Source organism: Phodopus roborovskii, unplaced genomic scaffold (genome assembly GCF_943737965.1).
Source record: "Phodopus roborovskii unplaced genomic scaffold, PHOROB, whole genome shotgun sequence".
NCBI classification, from domain to species: Eukaryota; Metazoa; Chordata; class Mammalia; order Rodentia; family Cricetidae; genus Phodopus; species Phodopus roborovskii.
Window position 1 is genome coordinate 11697078 of NW_026126408.1, and position 7087 is coordinate 11704164.

Genomic DNA, 7087 nt, shown 5'->3' on the forward strand with positions numbered 1-7087 from the left:
GCCAAGTAGTAGTGACATATGTCTTTAGTCCTGGAACTTGGGAGGCAGAGGCAGGTAGATCTTTGTGAGTTCAAGGCCAGCCTAGTCTGTAGAGCTAGTTCTAGACAGCCAAGGCTACACAAAGAAATTCTGTCTCAAAACACAAGATATATATGTTATATCAGGACTGCTGTGAAGTGAGGGCAGCCTATCTTAGACAGTGAGTTCTAGGCCAACCAGTAATCACAAACTGAGACTCTGTCCAGAATTTTTTTAAAAACAAAGGAAAAATTAAACTGTAGACATGTCTTTCAATTAACTACAACACAAAGTAGCCCATCCTATTCCTTTATTTTTACATATATGGCTGTTTTGCACATGTATGTCTGTGCACTATGCACTGGCCAGAAGAGGGTACTGAATCCTTGAGACTTGGCTTACAGATGGTTGTGAGTTACCATGCCATGCTGGGAATCAAACACATGTCTTCTAGATGAGCCACCAGTGTTCTTACCCACTGAGCCATCTCTCTAGCCCCAGCAGTCTAACCTATTTCTACCATGCTAAAGAAAAGGAAAGAAAAAGATCATTTCAACAAATTGCAAAAACAAGCCACTGATAGGCGGAGTGGGGATGGCACACTTCTTTAATCCCAGCACTTGGAAGGCAGAGGCAGGCAGATCTCTGTGAGTCTGAGGCCAGCCTGGTCTTCAAAAAGAGTTCCAGGACAGTCTCCAAACCTACAGAGAAACCCTGTCTCGAAAAAAACCAACCAAACAAACACGTAAACAAGCCACTGATAAAATTCAACACTCATTAAAACAAAACAAGAATTAAAGAGACATCCTTAAATTGACATGAAACATCAATTAAAAGCCAGAAAATATTACAGATACTAGACAAACACTATAAGCATCCATTCAGGAAAAGAAAAAAGTGCTCATTGTCAACTCTGGTACATAAAGGGGCAGCAATAAGAAGACATTGGTATGACCCTAAGATCCATTCAAATCTCTTTTCAACATAGGAGACACCTTACTGAAACCTCTTTATTTCAAATCAATGAAAAAAAAATTAATAGAAATCAAAAGACAAAGGTTAAAAGCAAGAAAAACTTCTATTGGGATCAGAAACATAAGAGACATAATTATGAGGAAGATAAAGACATAGACGTCTGGATTCTGAGTCCAGAACCTGCACCTCCTGCAGGGGAACACAATTTCAAGCAAAAGAGGGTCGAGAATAAGAGGCATCTAAGTCAGACTCACTGTTGTAGGCCAGAGAGACTGGAGCAGAAAGGAAACTTAAAATGCTACCATCAGTCTCTAGAGAATGCCGATTACGTAATACTATGGGATAAGAAAAATGGAAAGGTAACAGACTCTTGGCTAGGAACTGAAACAGGGTATACATTTATGATCCCACTCCAGCCACCTCCAAGGGCAGTACCTTTGATCCCCAGTCTTCTCTAACTCTAGACTGGGACCCCTGCAAGCCAGCTCATCACCTGAATTCCCATTTGTGACACACAAAAGGGTGAGCAGAGAAAAAAGGAAAGAAAAAGACAGTTAAGCCAAACGGTGGTAGTAGCAGTGCACCTCTTTTATCCTACCATTTGAGAGGTAGAAGCAGGCAGCGCTCTGTAAGTTCAAAGCCAGCATGACCTACAGAGTGTGTTCCAGTACAGCCAGGGCTACATAAAGAAATACTGTCTTAAAAAAAACAAAAAGAAAAAAACATTCAAAGTAGAACAAAGCCATGTTGCAAGATATTTGATTACACTGTGTAAAGATATATCACTGTGACTGGTTTAATAAAAAGCTGAATGGCCTATAGCTAGACAGGATTTTCCAAGCAAACGGAAACAGAGCAAACTACATGGGCTTTACAAAGTAAAGGTAACTGAGCCACATACAAAAGTTTAGATTAAAACATAGAGTTAAGCCATAAGAACTAGTTAGAAAGAAGCTTAAGCTAATGGCCAACCTTTCATAATTAATAAGTCTCCACGGACTCATTACAAAGCCGTAAATCAAAACTTCAAATCATACAGAACAAAACCATGCTAAAAGTAAGCTACCGACAGCAGTAACTCAATATTAGCTTATCCCAAATACTGAGTTCACAGACAGCATGACAAGACTGATTTTACTAGTACCCTTGGGGACACTTGGACATAAATGCTAAATTTATGCAAAATTGTCACCTTAGAAATCAGCTTGGCAGTCTCCTATGTAGTCAAACATATGTGATATGGGATATACAACCAAACATTTATGTGATCTGGTATATTCTGATCTACTATTATACTCCTAATTTATCCTAGTATGTTAAGAAAAAAAAAAAACTTTGGCCAGGAAGTGGTGGTGCAGGCCTTTAATCCCAGCACTTGGGCAGCAGAGGCAGGTGGATCTCTGTGAGTTCAAGGCCAGCCTGGTCTTCAGAGCAAGTTCCAGGACAGCCAAAGCTACAGAGAGAAACCCTGTTTCGAAAACAAAAAAAATTCCCAAATACTGTCTATAAATGTTTGTTTTCATTTAAATGGACTTGGTTATATAAAATAAAAAAAAAGAAAACAAAAAAACTTAACTGATTGATTGATTAATTAAAATTTAAAAACTTGTGTTGACAAAAAACCTGCACATAGAATATTACAAGTTTTATTCAGTTACCAAAAATTTTTATAAATTTCACAAATTTAATGGAATATTATTTGTCACTAAAAGCCATCAGTCCATAAGCAGATATAGAAGAAACATAAATACATATTACTAAATAAAAGAAACTAGGAAATATAAAATAGAGAACTGAAATAGAGAAAAAAACTTCTCAATTTTTATTCTTCATTACGTGTGTGTGTGTGTGTGTGTGTGTGTGTGTGTGTGTGTTTTAAAGGAAAGTCTTAGACTAGGAGGTATATTTGCTTTCCATTCACTGATCAATTACCATTAATGAAGAGAGACTTAAACAGTACCCTACACACTACTAAGAAATCACACAGTGAAGATGACTCAGGTAGATCCCTATGTTCCAACATTAAGGAAAAAAGAATCTCAAAAATAACCCATTGGGAAAAAAATCTATCAGGGAAAAAAATTCTACAGAGCAAGTCAGACAGCATGCTATAGTAAATCCAAAGGGCAAGCTGGAGGTGGGTGACTCCGTGGACAGTGTACTTGCTGCAGCACAAGCATAAAGACTACGTCCAAAGTAGAAGCCATGCAGGTGTGGCAGCACTCTGGAGACAGGTAAGGGAATCACCAGAGCAACTGTTGGCTAGCTAGACTAGCCAAATTGGCCAGCTCCAGGTTCAACAGAAGGCTGAACCTAATAAATAAGACAGCAACTGAGAACATACAGTGTCAAATTTGGGTTTTAACAGACATGTACACACATGTGCATGTATACCCATGGGAGAGATGGGAGAGGGAGGAGGGGAGGGGAGGGAAGGGGGAGGGAGCAGAAGGAGGGGAGGGGAAGGGGAGAGGGAGGGGGGTGAGGGGGAAGGGGGAGGGGGGAGAAGGAGAGGGAGAGGAAAGGAGACAGAGGGAGGGGAGAGAGGGGAGGAGAGAGAAGGGAGGGGAGAGGAGGGGGAGGGGGAGAGGAGAGGGAGAGGAGGAGGGAGCGGGGAGGGCAGAGAGGGAGGGGAGAGGGAGGGGGAGAGGGAGGGAAAGAGAGGGAAGGAGAGGAAGGGAAGGAGGAGAGGGAGGGAGGTAGAGGGAGGGAGCGAGGGAGGGAGGTGGAAGGAGGGGGAGGAGAGGGAGGAAGGAAAGGAAAGGGAGGGAGGAAAGGAGTGGGAGAGAGGGATGGAGGGGGAGAGGGGAGGGAGTGATGGGGAGAGGAAGGGGGAGGGAAAGAGGATGGGAGGGAAGGAGAGGAAGGGAAGAAGGAAAGGAGAAAGATGGAGGTGGAGGTAGGGAGTGAGGGAGGGAGAGAGGTGGAAGGAAGGAGGGAGGGAAGAAAGGAAAGGAAGGGAGGGAAAGTAGGTATGTCAAGAGGGTGTTTTTATTCGAGTGTTTTATAACCAAGTATGAATTCTGAGCTGCATGAACTACTGCAACTCCAGGTACTGCCAGGCACAAACTCCATCGCAAATGACACCCCTAAAACTGGACAGCATACAGCCAGCACAACAAGAACCACAGCTCTAATGCATATGTAATTTGAAATAAGTAAAATAGGGGAGGCTGTCCTCAAAGATAGCATGAGTTTAACCTTCTGGTGATACAAATGTATGTATTTTGATTGGGATAGGTTACAAAGTATACATGGTTTTCCTTTGTTTTTATTTTCTTTGTAGGAGGTTTTTGTTACTGTTTCCCTTTTGATTTTATTTTCTGTTGAAACAGTGTCTCCCTATGTAACCCTGGCTAGTCTTAAACTCAGAGGAATCAGCTTGCCTCTGCCTCAAGAGGACTGGGATTTAAAGGCATGTGCCACCATACCCAGCAATATGTAGGTTATTTCAAACATCCAACTCAATATATAAAATCTGTCCATTTTATCATATGCAAACTATGCATCAAGAAGGCACAGTAGTCCACACCTGTAATCCCAGAACACATGAGCAAGAGAATAACCACAAGTTCAAAGTCAGTCAGGGCTACATAGAAAGACCCTATCTTAAAAACAAAACAACAACAACAAAATTTGTTTTAACCAGGCATGGTGGTTCATTCAGGAGGCTAAGAGGAGGATGGGCACAATTTCAAGGTCAGCCTATAGTCTTGGCTACACTATATGGAGTACCAGACCAGCTGGATACAGCATGACACTGTTTCAAAAGGGGGGGGAGGGGGCATTGATTTTTGAAATAAATATAAGTTAAATATTTAAAAGGGGGCATTGATTTTTGAAATAAATCTAAGTTAAATATCTAAAAAACATTAAGAAAGCCTGAAACAAGATACCAAAAATTGCAAAGTCATGTAGGCACCCCAAAACAAAACTTACCAGAAACTTAAAAGGTTGCACCCTGAGGTGCAGATGCTAACTAAAATGAAATAAATGTGTTGTTTCAAGGCTTACTATATGTGTAACACCAAGTATAGATTAATATTACTCTTATTTTTTTTAGATGAGGAAACTAAGGCTCAGATAAGTTAACATCACAAACATGAAATAAATGGTAACTGGAAATCCCATGAACTGGAATATTTTAACTAAAAGTAGAAATTCTGTCTTCCAGGGAAATTCATTGAATGTATAGACCCAGCCAGCACCACCCTGACTGCACAACTCCCTTCAGAAACAGTTCCACTTATGTCTGATAAAAATCCTCTGAGAACTCATAAAAGGTCAAGTTTTAATTTGGCAAGCAAAGTAATCCAACAAGCACTGCAAGCCAGGTAAAGGAAACAGCATTCTGGAGCTGGAGAGCCCAATACCCCGGAAGGTGGAGGACAGAACCCCTGCCCTTACAGGACCGATGAGACAGTCTCTCACCTCAGAGTCAAGACCCAAGAGGCAGAATAGAAATTATGTGCTCTTAGCAAAAGCATCCTCCCTCCTCAAAAAAAAAAAAAAAAAAAAAAAAAAAAAAAAAAAGAAAAGAAAAGAAAAAAGAAAAGAGCCAACAAGAGAAGGACCAGAACTTGATCTCAGGTGACCACCCAAAGAACAAGCACCTGGTTCCCAACATGCAAGAACCACCAGAGTCTGCCACCCAGGTCACTGTTTTATCCTACCCAGCGCCTAAAACCCTGGCTACCCAAGGCAAAAAGATCATTTGAGGACCAAAGGAACCCCACCCCAACTCTAGAGAGACCGACACTACTCCATATAAAATGTATCAAACCCCTGCTTCCTCCATCCACTCATGCAGTGGGCATCAATTGTAAGACTACTGGGATCCGGGCCATATCCTGAGGACTGAACTTAATTGAGAAAGCAAGATTCTCTTTAAATTTGTCTTTCCCTCTCTTTTAAATGTCACTAAGACCCTTCCAACCTCTTCTCAATAACTCCCACCAGCTTCCTTTGAGCAGCCTACTTTCTCCACAAACCAAGCAACTTAAGGCTCTAATTTCCCAAGGCTGGGGAAAAAAAGTCTAAAGAGACCTGAAGTGACCAGGGCAAGAGTCGTGAAATTGAGAGCTTTAAATTTTATATGCATACTTTCACCGCCCAATTGTCAGCACTTCAGCAGCAAATGATGGCTGGGAGTGCCTGAGTCGTGACCCCGGGGCTGACCGCGCTCGTCCCCTGCTCCGTAGCTAATCAATAAACGTTTTGCAGAGAATGCTGGAAGGTCTCCCTGATTCCCCAAGGCCTGGCACGGGGAATGTAACCGTAAGCATTCGTCAACTGCATCGTCCCTCTTCTCGGGGTACTATGCCCATCAAGGGTGACCTGGGTGGACAGGTTCGTCTACCGGGAAACACCGAGAGGGTGATCTGGAATGAATTCTCTTCCTTCTGCCAGGGCCTGCCTGCCTCACCTGCCCTCTGCCAGGACCTGCCGCCTTCGCCCCCTTCAGCACCTAACGCGGCGCCTCCTCCCCGCGAGCCGGGCTCCGGCTGCATTAGCCGGCGCGCGCAGCCCGGCTCTGCGCCCCGCCGCCACCGTGAGCGCGGGTGGCCGGAGGACCCCCCCTCCCTGCCCGGCCCGGCGTGCCGTCTCCCAAGGGTCGCAGCTTCACGGCCGCGCGCTCCGCCACCCCGCAGGCTCCCCTCTCGCTCCTCCAGCCCGGGCGGAGGGCTTCCCACCTGGCTCTCTTCCCAGCCGGAGCTGAGGGGGCGTCGCGTGACTCTCCGGCGGCCGCAGCCTCCTCCGGCCCGGCCCCCTCGACTCGTGGCTGCTGAAGCAGCGGCAGCGGCTGAGGCGACGGCACCCACTCAGGCCCCGGAGCCGCCCCCACAGCGAACGTTCCCGGCGCCGGCTCGCGCCGCTTCTCCGCCCGGCACGCGCAGCGAGCCCGCCCCCGGCGCGAGGGCGCGAGGGCGCGAGGGCGAGGGCGGGTGCGCGCGGAGGGCCGGCGGGCGGGCGCGCGGAGGGGCGGGGCTTCCGCCGCGAGAGGGGGCGGGGAGGCGGCCGAGTGCCCTCCCGCGGGTTCACGCGCCCCCTCCGGGCCTCTGCGGTACGCGGGCCGCAGAGGCGGAGGCGGAGG

The 7087-nt window shown here is 45.7% G+C and overlaps 1 protein-coding gene across 6 annotated transcripts in view; it reads right to left on the reverse strand.

Annotated features, from left to right (window-relative positions):
• Positions 1 to 6830, reverse strand: part of Dtnb (dystrobrevin beta) — a 196782-nt gene extending 189952 nt beyond the window's left edge. For all 6 annotated transcript variants that reach the window (XM_051181728.1, XM_051181732.1, XM_051181730.1 and 3 more), the window contains exon 1: positions 6687 to 6830. The gene's annotated coding sequence lies outside the window, so the exon portion shown is untranslated. The remainder of the gene's footprint in view (positions 1 to 6686) is intronic.
• Between the last annotated feature and the right edge of the window lie 257 nt (positions 6831 to 7087).